At 42.2% G+C, this 20,183-nt stretch overlaps 1 long non-coding RNA gene across 3 annotated transcripts in view; it reads right to left on the bottom strand.

Annotated features, from left to right (window-relative positions):
* Positions 1-374: 374 nt before the first annotated feature.
* Positions 375-20,183, bottom strand: part of LOC102775163 — a 136,989-nt gene continuing 117,180 nt past the window's right edge. The window contains exons 3-5 of one of the 3 annotated variants that reach the window (XR_001514902.1): positions 17,397-17,429; positions 6,128-6,205; positions 3,169-3,323 (exon numbers count right to left, since the gene is read on the bottom strand). This is a non-coding gene — a long non-coding RNA (uncharacterized LOC102775163). Of the gene's footprint in view, positions 3,324-6,127; positions 6,206-17,396; positions 17,430-20,183 lie in introns of all 3 variants that reach the window. The other 2 variants (XR_001514904.1, XR_001514903.1) reach the window with 2 other exon arrangements.

The raw sequence follows: 20,183 nt of genomic DNA, 5'->3' as shown, positions 1-20,183 counted from the left end.
CCAAATTGTTGGATATCTCTGCAAATGTTACTTGAAAGATAACTAGTATGTCAGTTACTTCGCTGACAGTTTGTCAATGCCAGCCTTCACTAGAAATTCTCTAGCTTTAAACTATTATTTCTCTGCATTTCTTCAAAGGTGACGTCATCTTTGTAGAATGAAATGTCAGGCCACGAAAGATGATTTCAGGGCAGCCGATGGAAGAAGTATGATACTTTAAAGGTTTGTGTCAATGTGTGTAGAAGTCTGGACGCGCAATAGGCAGAAGAGCGACACGACGACTTCCAAAGAGAGTGCCTCTCTCCTTGACCCATTTTGACTAAACTTGACTTAATGGAGTTATGACAAAGAGTAGGAACCAAAACACATGGGGATCACAGAGGCTGTTATGTTTATTGTGCAGAACAGACAGTGATAATCCACTAGAGAAATATTTCCAACAAGCAAGCGATTCAAAGTACAATCATAGACAGCAACTCTACATGAAGAACAGAGAATAAAGTTAGAAGACACTCAAAGGAACAGGGAGAAAGTCAACTGCAGTTCAACGTCTTGATACTTTTCTCCTGCAAACATGCAGAAATGGTAGAAAAGTTAAATGTCCAGTCTTACTTAGCTGAGACCAACAACAGCGAAGAACAGTCCTATAAAATTTATCTCCCACAAAAATAAACTATATATATAAAAATTTTATGATGTTCTTACTGTTCCATTGGCCACAAGCTTTTTTCTTTTCTTTTCAGTATGAAAAATGAGGTATACTGGGGCTTAAGAGGTAGTCGTGTGTTTTGATTGTACAACATAGAGGAAATAAAAGAGTAACTTCATCAGAGATGGAAATTGCTCGGTTTCCGAGTTTGGCCAACATGAGCAACTGTGTCAGTTTTACGAGCTGGCCAATGAGGTTTCAGAAAGGCCCAACCAAAAGACATGGGACTGTTATTTTTATGAGCCACTGTTTATTTGCTTATTTAATGCACAGTTAACAGTGATGTTGAGTTTCCATTCTCTCCACAGCTCCTCTGGTGATTCACAACAGTGAGCCATCTGCCAGTCCAAGAGAGGTATGCGGTCTTTGAAGCTACCTCCCTGAAGCGGCTGGAAGAGAGATGGTTTTGAGTTTCATTTGGCTTCAGAACTAAAAGCCACACTGACACATGCCCTCATGAGAAACTACCTCCTGGCCCAGTTGATAATACCATGTTAAAAAGTCAGCACACGCACTAGGAGAGAAAAGAATAAAACTCTACATAAGAAGCGCTTCAAATAAATCTGGTTGAGACATATTACAAAAATCACATTTGTGTAAAGTACATGAAAATCTTTGTCAAGCATTTTCTCATATTCAACTAATCTTAAAAACACACATTTCTGATTGCATCGCAAAGGCCCAAGCTTGTTGCCTCTCACCTACAAAGCTTCAAGTTTCTTTGAAGGTTGGCTTTCTTTTATTTATTTATTTGCAAAAGTATGTAAAAATGTGTTCCTCTCTAGCAAACGTTTTTTACAAAAATAGCTTTGACTAGGGATAGCTGCAGTCTGAACTATGTCAAACGTTGGCAAAAATGAAGGCTGCAAGTAACAAGTTCATTCTTTTTGAAGTCTGGAGGTAGGTCTTTGCAAGTCAATTAGTCCATTTCCTTAAACAATTCATCTGAGGTACAAACTTGGAGGGTGATATTTAAACATTACAGTCAAATTCTGTGTGCTGTGTAGTGCGATTGAGGAGAATGATCCTTAAGAACCTAGGAGCGACTTGGTTAAAAAAACAAAACAAAACAAAAAACAACAACTATTCAAGTTAATGTAGAAATCTAGCAGAGAAGCTGAAACAAGTATTTGCAAAATTTTAATTAAAAAAAAAAACACCATAGAAAAATACAAAGCCATGCTGAAACACAGTAAGGAGACTGCTTCATTAACTGTGGGTTAAGTGTACAAAAAGAACTGCGGTTAGCATCACCTACCCATTAAATTTGTCTTTCTTTCTTGCATTGTTTGTGTATAGCAGCATGTAAAAAGTACTAGACTGTAAATTAAGTGTAACATTCAGAGGTAGTATTGAGTAGTGGGGATATATTGCATCTCTGGCTAAAAGTGCAGTTTGAATGAAGAGACGGTGAACTGAAGCCAAAGAGAAGCACCTCAGTCAACCATCCTATGTCAAAACGCGTTACCTGAAGTAACACATAAGCTTAGTTTGAGGTAAGTGGTATTTAGGTCTTTCACGGAAACTGATACACAATGAAAAGAGGCAGAGAGAGACATTGCTTTTTTTTGTTTTCTTTTTTGAAGTTGTAGCATAACTATAGCAAAAGAAGTTTAGATTTTGCTCCTACCTCATAATTCAGGTGAGTTCATCATGCATTATTGTTGTACCTTTTCATTAAATTACAAAGATGATGATTTTACTTATCTAGGTTCCTTCCATGCTTGGAGGCTGACACGTGTGATGTATTTCTGAATGGCATCTGGCTCTGTGGGAAGTAGATCCGACCTGGATGAGTGTTTCTCCTGACAGAGTGTGACAGGGCCAATGGGTTCCCCTACTGATATGTGTGACAGCCATAAATCTGGGAGTTGGCAACCCTCGTGTGCTTACTTCCCCTTTTGAAAAAAATGAGCGGAATCTTTTCTTGCCTGTTAGCTGAATGAAAGGACACATCAGCATTTCGTCTGGTTTAGAAATAAAAGAGTAAAAAATAACAACAACATCAAGTAAGTGTCTACAAGATTATACGAAAAGGAGAGAAGTCGTATCTATTCCTATCTTTGGTTCTAAACAGAAGCCTCACTACGCGAGCGGGTTGGGTGGTGTTGAGGGCTACAGTGTCACACACTGCGCCTTTCCTACGTGAATGCCCAGTGTCACGGCTGTGACATGATTCTTGTCTGTGTGCAGTGCAGTGATCGACTAAACCTGATTCAGAGCTTTTCTCACCCACCCACTCCTGCTTATCAGATCAACGAACTATTAGTAGGCTAAGAGAAAAGAAAACAGTAATTAAAAGTTGCATTGTTAAATGGTGTCCCCTGTGTTTACAGCAGTTTTTCACTAAACCTGGGACTGTGAAGGGATTACAAAGGTGATTAATATAGTCCTTTTTAAGGTTATGTGATTTCTCCCCCCGAGCCCCACCCCTCCCCCACCCACCCTGCCCGCCCCAGATGAAAGTGGAAAGACCATGGCAACAGAAAGTAAGTGGTCACTGCAGTGTCTTCTCCCTTCAAAAGATCCAACTGCTGCTGAGGTAGAAATCAAACGTGGGCGCCCCCTAATCCTCTTCTGCAGACTCTTGTGAGGATGTCTCTTCAGTCTCCTCCTGGAACACACAAAGGCCACAAGCATTAGACCGCGTGGGCTGCGCTTACACAGTTCAGGGGGGACCTGTGCCCACAACACACTGTGCTCACTTCAATAGAGAATGAGGATGATTGGCAGGCCCCGCATTCCCAGGGCTTCTAAATCGGTCACTGAGGAATCAAGGTGTTGTTTTTCCCCAGAACAGTCATGAGCCCCTGTTGACTTAAGGCCTGATATCAAGGTGGCTGGTCAGCAAATTCAATTGTTTGCAGTCCAGAGAATGTCAGGCCAGTGGAAGCTTCCTCACCAATTAGGGTAAAAAAGAAATGGGTGACTTTTTCCCCACAGCATGCCACTCATCAGTTTTAAAAACCAGCGTGCAAGCAAGAAAAACAGAGTCCAGGAGACCCTTACTTAGGCATAAATATAGGAGTCCTTCAGGTATTGGTAATAAGAGCTGATGCTCTTATGGTGACTACTAGATGCTTTTAGGGACTATCTGCTATTATTCCCATTATACAGGTGAGAAAATCAATATACCCAGAGTTACATGGTGAGTAGGGCCAGGAGTAGAACTGTCCGATGGGCTTCGGAACCTGTGTGTGGCCCCAAAGCATCCGCGACCAAGTAGTGGTCGCGTGAGTGGAGGAGGGGGCCTGAGCTCAGGCTGCAGGGGCTGCCTGCTCACGTCCTCTCTAAACGGGGTTCCTCAGTCTCATATGCATGAAAGTACATTTTAAGACAATGACCAACATTTGGCATCACTGCTCATTCTCAATGCTAAGTCCAAATCAACCAAACATTTAATGCTGGCTGGCCAAGCAGAGAAAATCTAATCTATATGTTTTTGCAGAGCTTCGTCTTCATATAAATCTAATTCCTCCTTCTCTTTCCTTTTTTTCTGATTCCTTGTGGTTCTGGAATTTGTTGGAGTTTTTGCAAGCCAGCTCGAGCCACACAGTCCTCTTTTCTTTTGCTTATTTTACAAATGTGCAGTACCTCTCAGGACATGGGTGGTAAAGCGGAGACAATAAACATTTCTGATAAAAGCGTCGTTAGCAAAAGGATGATTTTTATCAAATGCTGCACACTGTCTCCTACGACAGCATGTGAAAAAGATCCGGGAGAAGAGGTAAACATTTACCCCGGCAGCAAACCGAGCCCCTTTAAGAATGGCCGGCTTAAAACAGCTTCTAGCAGTCTTCATACTTTAATAGATTTGATTTTCCACATGGCTTCATTTTGTCTGGGTGGCTAACTGACACAATTTATACCTCTCTTCCTTCCCCAGGTCACCACAGCACACCATTCAGTAACGCATGCCTTAGAGCTTGTCTGCATTATATGACCAAACCCCCATTCATTAGTGTTTGAAACACTTCAGCTGTGAAGGGGCTCCTAACTGCTACCAGGTGTGACGCTTCTGCGTAAACGCAGCAAACGGGAGGAAGAGAGCCCACGTGAGCGGGCACTCACTCACATGAATGCGCGCGCACACACATACACAAAGCGCACACACACATGCATGCACATGTGCACACAAGCGCACACACGTACACATGCACACACATGCATGCACACGTGCTCACGCACATACACACACACACACATACGCGCGCACACACACTCACGAACTCCATCCTGGGCTTTAATCACAGGCCACTGCTTACTGCAAACCTTTTGCAAACGGTTTCAAACATTCTTCCCCCCCAAAAATGGAGAGAGCTGTAAATCCTGGGCCCAAACACACCTACCAATGAATGGGTTACAGCTTAGAAAATATAACCACGGCAGTATCAAGTCACGAGATTTCACACCCGTTTTGTTTAGTCTGCTTCGGGCTATGTGGGAAATGTGGAACGTGTGAAGCTACCTCCCCTCTACTCCCAACCCCCGAACTTCGGGCTTCACCCTCCTCAGCAGCACGTTTCTACCTCCTGATAGGCAACGGGCCATGACCCCAGGATTCTCTATGGAGTCCTGGCCACAAAGGGGGATGTAGCCTGACCAAAGCCACGGACACACGAAAGAGAGACAGGCCGAGGTTCAGCTGCCCGTGACCTTCCCTTTTCACTTAGTATTTAAACCCCAGAAAGTCACTAAGCTGTTTGGCAGATATACCCTTCCCCCGGCCCCGGCCCGCCGTGTGGAGTGAGGGTGTTACTCTGAAACAGGCCATCGCATAAGAGGGGACAGGTATTACTTTATTCCTTCTTCTCCTGGTTAATTAATTAATAGGACTCAGCAAGGCTGGAAACCCTCCTCCTGGATCTAACGGTAATGACTCCATTTCTTGGTGTTTCTAGTCTACCTGGAAACCTCTTCTAAATCCAGGAAACAGAATTTTTCAGGCCATGAACTCACAGAGACCTCGGGGCAGATGGAATGTGATCAGTTGTTCAGAACATTTCCAGAAACTTTGTTTAATTTGAGCTCTTGAAGCTCCTGATATGCAAGTAGTTTATTCAAACCCCTTAGACAGAACTCAGCTAAAAAGGATGGTCCCTCGTACTACTTCCTTAACAGTTCTTAACACAACACAACGGTTCTTTTACTAAGGTATCTTTCCACTGACCTTGAAATGCTTCTACTTGGAGCTGTTGGTTACAGCACTGGGTCCATAACTGGATCTCAGAGGGTGGGAGCTCACACTCCATTAAACTTTTGGAAGCAGTGTGGCTCTCACATGCTCAAAGCAATGGTTTTCTCCATCGGCTACGTAGCGGAGAGCTCTCTCTCTTCTTCGCGTAGCTCTGACGGCCACTCTCCACAGGACAGCCTGGCTGCCACGAGGATGATGTGGGCAGGGCGCATGGCACTCACCTCTATAAACCTCACCTTTCCAGGGACTTGGTTGCTGTGACCAAAGTGTGCATGTGGTTGAGAGAAGAAAAATCCTCCCTGTCAGGAAGAAAATTGAAAACCCACTCTCAGCCGCCCTGTGTCCTGGCCAGGCAGACTTCCCAGAAGGCTCTTCTGTCCCCAAAGAATCTTACTTCCATAGCAGAGCAGCTGCTAGGGCTCCTCAGATCCATCCCTCTTCATTAACGTAGAAGTAACATAACATACGAGCCACTTCTTGTAGACACAGCTTGCACCTTGAGATATGTATTGACACCGCTTCATATTTGCCACATAAGCCAAAGGGCTTTTCAGTTTGTGTAGCCCCACAAGAGAGCAGCTCTGAGGCAATAAGGAGAAATACTGTAGCCAAGAATCGTGTACATTTCAATAGGGGCTTGTCGGGGACGTGGGAAGGCTGAATAGCAGCAGTCGGGTCAAGAAGGCTCAGTCCACCCTGCCTGGTTGGACTCAGTGGATAGAGCATTGGACTGAGAACTGGAAGGTCCCAGGTTCGATTCCGGTCAAGGGCACATGCTCAGGTTGTGGGCTCGATCCCCAGTAGGGGGCATGCAGGAAGTAGACGAGCAATGATTCTCTCTCATCATTGATGTTTCTAGTTCTCTCTCCCTCTCCCTTCCTCTCTGAAACCAATAAAAACATATTTAAAAAAAGAAAGAAGGCCCAGTCCTGGAATGGCGCTTCTGGAAGGGAGGCTAAAAGGATTTCTCAAAATGGAAGTGCACTGTGACATTTTTATGAGCACCAGCCACCAAGGGCTTTAAATACTGAACTGCTGGCCACCATTCACGCACTTATTTCATAAAGACAACTGAGGCTGCACCCTACTGGGGCGAAACATGGGAATTTTTTGGCACAAAACTGATGAGTGGGAAAGGAAAGTGGGCAGAGTTGGAAAACTATATTTTTATTATGACTATTGGAAAATTGCACTCATTTGCCTTAGTTTTCCTTTGCAAATGGGGGGAAAATGGAATTTAATAAATGTAACTCTTTCATTGCTTTGGTTACGTTTAGAAAAGAACTCACTACATCCTAGAAATACGGTATGCACCTAATCTTAATTCTTTTTTAATATGGTTAGCACCCATCTTCATTAATTTTAATTAACTTATGGCATTCGTTCTTTTTAATGCCACAGAATGTGCGTGGTGGCATATACCTTTGGGTGTGCTTCCTCTGATTGATCCCAAAGGAGGAAGACAGCCCAATATCCAATCCCATCTCCTAATGTTTGATGGAATTTTAAGATGTCTTAAGAGTTGAATCCTCGATCTCACCACAGAGCCATGGTAGGGGTGGAGCTGGAGGAAAGCTCAGTATCTGGGTTTAATTTTCATGTGCAGACTAAATAGCAGGTCTGCAGTGGGAGACCACTGAACCCTAAATAGAATCGCGAAATGGAAATAGCCGCCCTGCAAACTTGAGGAGTTGTGTCACCAGGATGTCCCTCTTTGTGTGTAGTAAGGAGTCTGTGTTGGCTTCAGTCAATCCTTCTATTTTCCCCCTTGATTGCAAAGAATTCTGCAACGTTTACTATAAGATGTTGCAGGATAAAAACATAAGATTTTTAATTTAAGTTACCTTGCAAAAACTCCCCCAAACCCTACAAATATCTGATAATTTAGAAATGGTTTCATGACATCCTCCTTTTGTTATCTTAATTTGTTGAATTCCTTAAGGACTTGGAATGACACCTTTAAGATATTTTCATGTCCACGACTATCCTGAGCCAGTCCTGCCAGAGCAGAAATAAAGGGCTCTCCTCGCCGGCAGCAATGACCAGAAACCACCACCATTCCGTCTCGACCCACCAGACCACAAAGCTGAGTGTTTCTATTTCTCTGTCAGATATTTTAACTTCCAATGGATTGGGACTGTTTGACTTAATGGAAAGTGATTACTTCCTCCAACTAGGAAAACTTTATATTAGGTTTATAAAAAATACATTAAACGGAACATATATAAACCATAGGATCTGGCAACTGATTCTGGTGGAAAGGTTAGGAGGCAAATCTGTTTTGCAAAAGGAGACAGAAGAAGTTGGGATGTTTATGGCAGCTGTCCCCCATCTTTTCTCTATTGTAGCTTTATGTATATAAAAATATAGAAGTATCAGGACTTCCTTGCATGTGTTACCATCAGCTTAATGCAGTCAGTTCAAAGGTCTTATTGGGGGATGGTAAACAAAGAAGGTTGGTCCTAGATGTCACTGACCATAGCACCAACCCTGGAATGAACGGGTTGTCTAACCTGTCTTATTCCCACTGTGTCATACTAGTAGGGATAATACCCATCTACTTGCCACTCAAGGTGGGAGAAAGAAAATGTGACAACCAAAGGGGAAAATTTTGGAGGAAAAAATAAAAATAAAAATCTTGTAAGACTATAGTGGGGAACTATGATTAATTACAGTTATTCATCCTGTTTTATTTCTTTACCTGTGATCCAATAATAGATTTTCTTGAGAAAGAAAAACAAACGTAAGACATCTTAAATTTCTAAAATGCACTTCTGTCTGTCTCCGTTGCCCTCGATCAGAGTTCCATCACTGGAAACACGGCAAACAGAGGCCACAGATCCCTAGAATACTGCAAAGTCCTTTCCTGGGAGGAAGGAATATATAAAAATGCCTCCAGAAGGGAGCCACATTTTTTTTTCAGAGAGGAAAATCATTTTATGTTTAAACTAATTGCAAGTTTCAGGATCCTGTAAGCCATGATTTTTGAGGATCATGAGCTTGATCAACTTTCTATTTTTAAATTATTTTATATATTTTCATTGATTTCAGAGAGGAAGAGAGAGATAGAAACATCAATGGTGAGAAGGAATCATTGATCGGCTGTCTCCTGCATGCCCCCTACTGGGGATCGAGCTGGCAACCTGAGCATGTGCCCTTGACTGGAATCGAACCCGGGACCCATCAAGTCTGCAGGCCGACGCTCTATCCACTGAGCCAAACCAGCTAGGGCAGCTTGACCAACTTTCCATGCCAGTTCTAATTCTCATTGAAGGAACCTCACATATAAAAAAAAAATAACCAAAGATATAGCAGAAGGATTTTTGCATGAAGGAAGCACTCAGGAGGAGGAAATTTATTTCAACAGTTCCCAAATTGTTGAGGAATATTCTTGTTTTTGTGCAAAGTACTTTTAAAAAATGGTTGTGGTGAAGGCTGCTTAATGATTATATTCCAGGTGTGTTTACTGATGAATAGACTAGGAGAAACCTTTTTGTTTTCTATGTGTATAAAACTTTGCATAACTTGTATTTGTTGCCAGGGAACAGAAAATTTCTGAATTTTAACCATGACTACACCAATCGTTTGTCATTATCCTAGGACTTTTGAGTAAGATCATGAAAATATCAGTAACAACAGTAAGTCAACAAGTAATTATTTAATGGACATCTGGGTGTCCAACAAACATTTCCTGAATGTAAAGGAAGTTCCTTGGATAAAGCAACATATTTGTATTAAAAGATTAAGGATTACAATTATTTATATTAATTTGGGTCAGCAAGTTTGGCTAATAATCAGGAAGCTTACATATTTAATAAATATGTTGCTTTATATCCAACTCACATCAGAATGCAGAGAAAAAGCAGGCAGTCATTGCCATTTTATCTCCAGTCTAACACACAGATTTCACCACACCATTAAAAACAATTACACTTTTAAAAACTCTATGAAATCTGTCAAGTCCAGAAACACTAAATTTTTCCTTTTGGAGTTTTATATATTTCCCCAAATTGGGTGATATTCTCTCACTTCTGTAAGAAGTTTATGTCACCTCTATAAGACATTCGCTGCCCACACACCGCTAGATTCATCTTGCCAATGTTCCTCTGTTACCACTGTGAGCTAATTACTCCATATGTTTACAGTTAATAATCATGTTGATATGTTTCCTCTGCCCTACCCCTGTGCAGTTATGTCCTGGAGCTACTTTATTGTAGGGTTAAACGTTGGTTTCTACTTTGCTCTCTCCCTTTCCCTTGACCTTTGCAATGCCAGAGGTCAGGGGTGAAAAAAAAACAGTATTTCCTATACAGCAAAACAGTGCCACTCAGGGTGGACTTTGATATAATTCTTCATGTTTTACCAGTTGGTACCAAACATTTACTGGCCCACAAAATGTTTTACCAGCTTGAAAGAGCATAAGTAGGAAAATAAATCAGTGTTCTTTATGACTTAGGCGATGTAAATCACTAGGCTTCCCGAGTGAGCACAAGACGGACTATTTGCAAGTCTGATTTATTATGAACTATTTATTGCATTGGCCAAGGTGCCATGTAAAAGATGAGTGTTAGAGTGAGAATGCTTGCCCCTCTTTCTCCTTCCTCCTTCTTCCTCAGCATGTCTAGACTAAAAGCCCCCAGTAAAAATGCCTTCTTTGAGAACACGATGCTGACTGCAATTCATCAACTTGCTTGTCCCCAAATGAAATCTCTCATTTTGCTCCAAACAATGTTTAGGTTGTCTGAAATATAAACATCCTTAAAACTGCCCTTGAAGTCTCTGTAAAAACATTCAACTTTTTTTTTTTTTTGGAAGGGGAGAAAAAAAAAACAACAAAAACCCCTCCTGATAACCAAGGCTTACAGAAATTTCTCCTCCCTGATACATACCACCCGCAGGAGATGTTATTTGCAGGTAAAAACTCTTATTTTGAAACAGATAGCTTTGTTTCCAAACTTTCAGAAACAGAACACTTGCCAATTCTCTCACTGGGAAGGGGAAAGGGAATGGGTTTATACCTGTCTTAATTGCTAGAGGTGTAGCTGGCCAGGGCTGTCCAACAATGAGGAAATTGGGGTGGAAAGGAAGGATAACTGTTGGGATTTTAAAAACCTGTTTTTATCCTGTGGGTAGGGCTCTGGTGAGGAAAAAAAAAAATCTGAATAACATATAGGGATTCACTTCCAAACTCTGCTTAAAGCCTTAAAAGGGGGAAATAAAAAAACATTAATATCTGATAAACCGGCAAAATTCTGTTAGAAGTCTGAGATAGAGTGAGACGTAGTCTTTATTTTTTTTAAATCCTCACCCAAGGATACGTTTTTTTCACTGATTATAGAAGAGAGAAGAAGGGAGAGAGAGAAAGAGAGAGAGAAACATCCATCCGTTGCCTCCCATACACACCCTGACTGGGGATTGAATCTACAACCTGGGTATGTGCCCTGACCGGGAATTGAACACGAGACTCACCTCTGCAGGAGGCAACTCTCTAATTAACTGAAGCCACTAGGCCAGGGCGAAATGTATTTTTATCAAAATAAAAACTAGAGAACAAAGCTCCCTCAATCAAGGATGACAACCTGATACATTTATAGTGTTTTTTAAAATTGAAACAATGGTGACAGCAACAAAACCTACCACTATTTCCTACTAAAGTTAAGAATGTGACCCATGGAGCGAAGGATTCAACCACTTCAAATTGTTAAAACCTAGGAAATTAGTTAATTTTTATTTATTGCTCATTTTGTCACTTTAAGAATGAAAATATAGGAGAGTTCCTTAGTCAGCTTTTGTTTTTACTGGTTTTGGAATTTTTAAAGAAGTTAATATGAATATTGCAGATTTCCCCCTTTAGATTTCTAGGAGACTGTAACTTTCCCATCGGGGATTATGCGGCACACTTGAGGTTTGCGGCTGATGGTACCTGGTGGATTGTCCAATCACACCCGGACTTCTCCAGTAGAGTTCCCCTTAACATTTTATTCCTCCCTAGACACATGTACTTATATACAGAAACACAAATGAGCATCTAAATTTTGAGAACTGTCATAATCCTGAATTTGTCTCCTCAGAGTGAATTTTGTCACTCTGTATCCCCATCTCAGGATGTGGCATTCTGGAAGCTCAGGGGAGGTTCCAGCATTTGAGGGATTTACCAGCCTTCACAATAGAGCCATTGTAATTCTGGATACACGTGATGTACCGTACCGGGAAGGTGATTCTGACTGCTTTAGTCCTAAAGATAGGATGTAGCAATTACTATAAAATTTCCCCCTAGTTTAAAAACATACTTATTTTAAAACAAGCAATAAAAACACTTGCGGTAAAAAGGATAGTAGTTTTAAATTAATTAGAATTTTAGAATTTTCAAGAATATCCACCTCTGGAAATAAAAACTCACACCTAGCATTCAAAAATAAGTCACAATATAACAACGCTCTCTCTCAAAATGTTCTTGAGAGTAAGGGAAGAAGTGTTGTTATCCCATTTCAAAGGTGGGTAAATAGGGGACAGAGAGATTAGTTCGCCCCGTGATGGGGAGAGCAAAACCCCAGTCTCCTCATACACTGTGAGCCCTTTTCTTTAGCTGTAAAATATTTACTTGTGCTAAAATCTTCACCACCTCACAACAGGATCTAAATGTAACCCCTCAAATACTGTTGATGAAGAAAGGATACGAGCCTGAGGTAATCCAGACTGCCACATGGGAAAGCCATCTGGGAGGGTCTTTTGAAAGAAACAGATGAAAAAGGAAGAGATTCTTTCAAATGCAGTGTAAAATTTACATTATCCTCCGTGAACTTCCATGTAGTCCCCGTGTTTATACAATTCATCACTGTGTCCTCAGGCAATGTAGATTAAGAAGCCCAATGAGCTCATGCTCTTTTTTTCCCCGTTTCTGAGTCTGAACTCTCCTTTCAAGGGCAGATCTGGAGCAGGGTCTGTGAGACAGCTGACCGGTCAGTGAAGACCAACCGGCCCAGCTGTGCTTCTCGGGTATCCCGGATTGCCTTGGGAGGACGTTTTATTATTTCACTTTTATCACTGTGCTGCTGCCCAATTGCAGTCAGTTTCAGCAGTCTCCACCTGTGACTGACTTGTTTCTGTCTCTCCACTTTTGAATATGTCATTCATCTCTTCTGTAAGATCTTCCTCTCTCTCCCCTAATTAGTCTCCATTTTCCCTTTGTAACTAAACAACAAGATCAAAACTCTTCCGGGAATCACCCCCATGTGGCGTTTTGTATCCCCCATGTACCTCATCAACGTCGATATTCTGTGTTTCAAATGTTCACACCTCGTGTTGTGTGTGTTTGCTGAGCACTCTCCTCCCTGCTGCACACTGCAATCACTGGGTGAGTTCATAAAAAACACTGACGCTGGAGTCAGACCCAATAATCAGAACCACGGCAGGGTGGGGCCGTTGGTGTGTTTAACAACTTGCTCTCCAGGAGTAAGAAGTCCTGATTTGTAGCATTTCTCAATTTCCATGGTACAAATATTTCCAATGGAGTGGATTTCAAGCTACCAACTTGTCGTTGCGGAATGCAGAACATGGAAGAGAGGCTCACAATTGGTTCCAGCACACGCCGCACACCACATGAGGTGTATATACCATTTATATGGTAACATGTATATGGTATAGACATGGTGATATATATACACCATATACACATACCCATAGGCCCTCTTATTGTGGTTTTGCTTTCTGTGATTTCAGTTATCTGCAGTCAAACTTGGCCCTAATATAGTAAATGGACAATTTCAGAAATAAACTAAGTTTTAAATTACGTGCTGCTCTGAGAGCATGATGAAATCTCGTGCTGTCCTACTCCATCCTGCCTGGGACGTGAATCATCCCTTTGTCCAAAATATCCTCTCCTTCTTTCCCCGCTTAGTCACTTAGTAGCCATCAAGATTACTGAAATGGTTATTTTATTATAATATCCTATACTAGAGGCCTGGTGCATGAAATTTGTGCACTCGGGGGGTGGGGGTGGGATCCCTCAGCCCAGATTGCAAGAGGGAGCAGGCCAGGTTGAGGGACCCCACCGGTGCATGCCCAGGGCCAGAGAGGGACGAGGGAGGTTGGCCAACTGAGGAAGGACCACGGGAGGGCCCCAGGGCGTGTCCAGCCCTTCTTGCTCAGTCCCAATCGGCTGGACCCCAGCAGCAAGCTAATTTACCAGCCGGAGCATCTGCCCCCTGGTGTTCAGTGCACGTTATAGTGACTGGTTGACTGTCTGCCCTCTGGTGGTCAGTGCACGTCATAGCGAGCAGTTGAGCGGTCTTAGCATATCATTAGCATATTATGCTTTGGTTGAATGGATGACTGGACACTTAGCATATTAGGCTTTTATTATATAGGATAATAAAAGGGTAATATGCAAATCAACTGGACGGTGGCACGAACGGTTGCCATGATGCCACTGACCACCAGGAGGCAGTCGCTCAACGCAGGAGCTGCTGCCCCTTGGTGGTCAGTGAGCTCCCACAGGGGGAGTGCCACTCAGCCAGAAGCCCTGAGCTGGGCTCATGGCCGGTGAGCACAGCAGCAGTGGCAGGAGCCTCTCTCACCTCTGTGGCAGTCAGTTGGACAGCTCCTAAGGGCTCCAGGACTGCGAGAGGGTGCAGGCAGGGATGAGGGACCCCCCCCACCCGCCCCCGCCGCAGGGCACAAATCTCGTGCACTGGGCCTCTAGTGTTGTTATAATTGTGTATTTATAATTCATTGACCTCTTATTGTGCCTAATTTATACACTAAACTTTATCATGGGTATCTATCTATCTATCTAAAAGCCAAAGCGACCGTTATGACCAAACCACAAGAACGACCAGTTGACCAGTCATTATGACATGCACTGACCACCAGGGGGCAAACGCTCAACGCAGGAGCAGTCCCCTTGGTGATCAGTGTGTGCTCCCATAGCCAACCTCCTGTAAGCTGGCCAACCTCCTGCAGTCCCTCCCCATGGTCCTTCCCCCTGGCCAGCCATGACTGGGACTAGGCGAGATGGCCCCAATCAGCCCCGATCACCCGCCAGGCCAAAGGACCCCACCCATGCATAAATTCGTGCACCAGGCCTCTAATGTATATATAAGGGGAAACATAGTGCAAGTATATAATAGGGTTCAATACTACCCCAGTTTCAGGTGCCCACTGGTGGTCTTTTTTAAATTTAATACTAGAGGCCAGTGCACAAAACTGACCCCCTGGTGGTCAGTGCGTATCATAGTGACCAGTGGTTTGCTGTTTGGTCAGTTGCATATTAGGCTTTATTATCAAGGATATTTTTATTGATATCAGGAAGAGGAAGGGAGAGAGAGATAGAAACATCAATGATGAGAGAGAATCATTGATCAGCTGCCTTCCGCACACCCCACACTGGGGATTGAGCCCGCAACCTGGGAATCAAACCTATGACCTCCTGGTTCATAGGTCAATGCTCAACCACTGAGCCACGCTGGCCAGGCCACTGGTGGTCTTGGTAGGTATCCCCTGCAGATAAGGGGGATCTACTGTGTGTATGTGTGTAATCACTAGGTTATTCTACTATGCAGACGAGGTTAAGAACCTCTGAACTAGATTACACACTTCTTAGGTACAGTGACTTGTTTTCGTTTGCTACATCTTCCCTGCAACACCAAGAATAGCAACTGAATCGATGTTGCCAAGAGACCACATAGGGGTACTAAGCTATGGTTCACAGCCTATGATGCAACAGTGAACACTGCAGTATCTTTTGACTCAAATGCACAGAAATATAAATTCACTTTCTCTTCATTTTCTTACTGATAAAGGGTGAGAGGCTCAATATATTTGGTATGTCCTACTTAAAATGTCAAGTTTTTATTTCATTTTGCTTAATATTGTGTACAAATACTCAAACACTGGGTATTTTTTTTTGTGTGTGTGCTTCCTAATACTTTCACCTTCTAGGTATGGGAGCAGCCATGAGAATAATTTTTTTTTCATGGTAACTCTACTTTTATTCTACTTAAAGCACATGTGCAATTATTTGGATATATATTTTCTACATGCTTACACATATTTAGAAGCTTCAATTCTCTTCTAAGCAGCATTCTTAAAAAACAGTAAACTGCCTGGCCAGTGTTGCTCAGTGGTTGAGTGTTGACCTATGAATCAGGAGGTCACTGTTCGATTCCCTGTCAGGGCATGTGCCCAGGTTGAGGACTCAATTCCCAGTGTGGGGTGTGCAGGAGGGAGCTGATCAATGATTCTCTCTCGTCAATATTTCTTTCTCTCTCTCCCTCTCCTTTCTTCTCTGACATCAATAAAAATATTAATGAGATAAAATAAAAACAGTAAACACATAATATTATGTGGGTGATCTTTCCCAGGCAAGTTGACATTGTCCTAAGAGAACAGGGGCAAGATACATTTTTGCAATCTCTAGGAAAAAGAGTCCATAGATTTTGTTTTTATCCTCACCTCAGAATATATTTATTGATTTTAGAGAGAGAGGAAGGGGGAGAGAAAGAGAGAGAGAGAAACATCCATCAGTTTCCTCCCGTGCTGGCTCTGAGTGGGGATCAAACCAACAGGACGATGCTCCATCCAACTAAGCCACCTGGCCAGGGCCCGTATATATTTTAAATTACGTGACAGAGATCTACAAAGAACTTGGTAACCCATGATGCTACTTAATAACTTACTTCAGCTAGTTCTGCATGATACACCTGGATCTCCTGACCTTCGCCTTAAACCCAGAAGGGGAGAGCAGCAGGACAGCCTTATACATTAATAACAGCTCACATACTTGGCAATATATTAATTTATCCTTCAGTTTTGCTTTCTTCAAGATATACTTCCTCAGTAAGTATGATTCTTATGTTTCCAAGTATGGATTACAGTCAGGACAAGGAATTCCAGTCATATGGGACAAGAGAAGGAAAGCTGGTTCTTCATATTGATGTATCCCAAGACTTCAGAGACTATGACTCAGTCATCGAAGCAAGACCTGAGAATCATCAATCTGCAAAACCAGTGTAACTTAATTTCCCAGTTTCCCCTGGGGGGCATTTGGGGATCATTTAATGCTATGTATTGTTCAACAAACAGATATGTTTCCAGTCATGAATCATGAACTATTTTGCAGCTAATAAGTCCCACATCAAGTCAATGGAACATGGATAGTTAGGTGGAAAGAACACAATTAGATGTTTAAGGATGGGTAAAACACATGCAATTTGATATGTTTTATACACAAGGCACTGAAATAAACACTTTATTCTTAAACCTTTGCCTGGTGCACTTAAGCAAAGGTCTTGATTGTGTAGGATTTTTAATGACAATCTCCGACTGTGCATTTCTGACGTTTTCTGAAGGACACAACAAACTGTCAAGAATACCGTAATGCTGATGTAATCCAACCAGAAAACTATGAATTAAAGGTTTAATTTGGGGCCTTGTTTTTCACTTTACTTTTTATATTAATTGGGAGGAAAACTCATAATGACCATCTCTTACCTGAGCAGGCTTCTTCTGAACAACTTGTTGTGGCTAAAAAAGAACAACAACAACAAAAAGAACTGTTATAGTTTAAGAGAAAACATATGTAATGAAAAGAAGTTATACATTATTTTAAACATAGACATGCCTCTGCAAATAAGGATAAAAATGTGAAGGTTCAAAAGGTTTCTTTATTCATGGTCTCTATATGTTAAGGAAATAAAATTCAGGTTATCTCTTTTAAAACAATTCTCAATTAAAGTCTGGCATGCATACCAGCTATATCAAAATGAACTTATTTCATTTACTTTGTTTTTTTTGTTGCTGTTTTTTGTCTGAATACCATAACACTTGAGGAGGAAACGGGCCTAATTTGTTAATTTTTTTTTAAAGAGCTTTATTGAGATTTAATGCACATACCATAAAATTCACACATATGCAGTGTATAATGAAAAGTTTTTAGTATATTCACAGGATTTCACAATCATCATCACAATCTAATCTTAGAATATTTTTACCTCATCTAAAAGAAACCTCATAACACTTTATCAGCCACTCCCCATTTCTTCTTGCCTCCCTAGCCACCCTCCCATCCCTAACTCACCACTAACCTACTTTCTGGCTCTATAAATTTGCCTTCGTGTAAATGGAAGCATGCAATAAATGGTATTTTGTGGTCTGGCAGCTTTCACTTAGCATGTTTACTAGGATTGTCCATGTTGCAGCATGTTATCAGTGGTTCTTCCTTTGCATTGCCAAATAATATTTCATTGTAGGAACATACTACATTTTGTTTACCCATCCACGAGTTGATGGACATTTGAGTTGTTCCCACCTTTTGGCTATCATAAATAATGCTGCTATGAACATATGTATATATAAATTATAACGTGGATACATGCTCATTTCTCTTAAAAAAATGTACATATATATTTAGGAGCGGAATTTCTGAGTCACACAGGTAACTATGCTGAACTTTTTGAAGAATTGCCAGGTAGTTTTCTAAAGCAGTGGCACTATTTCACATTCCTACCAGCAATACATGAGGGTTCCAATTTCTCTAAAACTTGTCACTATCTGCCTTTTAAACATCCTACGGGTGTAAAATTGAATATCATTGTTCTGATTTGAATTTCTCTAATGACTAATGATGTTGAGCATCTCTTCATGTGCTTATTGTCCATTTGTATATCGTCTTTAAAGAATAGCTATTCAAATCTTTTGCTCATTTTAAAATTTGTCTTTTCATATTGAGTTGTAAGAGTTCTTTATGCATTCTGGGTACAAGTCTCATCAGAATATGTTTGGGTTTGTTCACTTTCTTGATGGTGTCACTTGCAAGTACCATCTATACCAATGTCTTATCCTATTTAATAAAAGGCTAATATGCAAATAGACCGAACGCAGAACAACCGAACAACTGGTCACTATGATGTACGCTAACCACCAGGGGGTATGTGCGGAACATGGCGGGCGTCAGCAGTAGGAGGCAGAGCACAGAACTTGGTGGGCATCAGCCGCGGTGGGATGGTGGAGCAGGTGGGCGGGGACACCAAACCAAGGCTGGTCGCTGTCATTGGGGTGAGCCTCTGGTGATTACTGTAAATTCTTTGCTCCCATGTGCTGCAGTCCCACCCACTGCTCACACCTGGAGCCAGTGCCACAGCTGCTGCTCACACCTGTTGCTGGTGCCTGGCGCCAGCCTGAATCACCGCTGAGGGCTTCTCTACCTCCTCCTGCTCCTGAGAGGCAATCGGGGCAGTAGCTGCTGCTCACATCCGCTGACAGTGCCGGCCCCACTTGCCCCCACTGCTGGTGCTGGTCCCAATCACTCCGCGCCACCAGCGGGTGCAAATGGGGTGGGTGCTGTCACTATGTGGGAGCTGCAGTGGCGGGAGCGGGGCTGCCAGCAGACAGGGGACCAGGGGCCAGGAGGGGGTGTGGAGGATGGGCCGAGACCCGCCCCTGTGCCCACCACAGCCTTGTGGCGCACAGTTCTTTTCAAGGTGCACGAATTTGTGCACTGGGCCCCTAGTTTATCTATATCTATTTAATTCTTATGTCTGTATCTATCTATATCTATTTAATTCTGTTTGCAGAGCAAAACTCTTCACTTTTAAGTCAAACACCTGAGGGAAGTTTTCTACCCAGCCTTAAATTAATTTCCCAAGAATTAGAGTATTAGAAAAATACTTGTTATTCTTTGTATTGTAAAAGGCAGACTGGAAGACCCCACTTTCCGATGGATTCCTTCCAGTACTCACCCTTCTGTCTGAATCCCATAAACTGCCCTTGTTCTGTCTATATATCGCTGAGATCTGAGAATACCATTGAGCCACTCTGATGTGGAAAGTGACATGCTGTCCTGGTTCCAAGGGGAAAAAATTTGCTACAGTTCTCCCAAGTAACGGAAGTTAGAGTACATGCACGATGTTGTGGAAGGAAGGGACAGAGTGCCTATTCATTTTTCTTCCTCTTGGAATTTCTGTGATGATGGATATTTTATTGCTGCCGTATTAAACGTATACAAAAATCATCGGAACCTTATTTTTCTAAGATGGGAACAAACTAAACAAAAAAGACATGCAAAATGCGTTTGTGCCCTGAAAAAAAGTTCTTCCCTTTGACGTTAAATCATAGCAGAGCTGACATGATAAAAGCCCAGGCTTCGAGATGATGTTTTCTCCAGGTGGAATGGACCAAGGACAAGGAGGACTTCTTGCCTTTGGGGATTCGCAAGTGTGCGCTAGGAGAGAAGTGTTCATTTCAAAAGAATCAAAAGAATCCTTTGTCAGAACACACCGC

Source organism: Myotis davidii, unplaced genomic scaffold (genome assembly GCF_000327345.1).
Source record: "Myotis davidii unplaced genomic scaffold, ASM32734v1 scaffold523, whole genome shotgun sequence".
Taxonomy (NCBI): domain Eukaryota; kingdom Metazoa; phylum Chordata; class Mammalia; order Chiroptera; family Vespertilionidae; genus Myotis; species Myotis davidii.
Note: the sequence above shows the minus strand (reverse complement) of the source record. Positions and strands in the feature narration are given on the sequence as shown.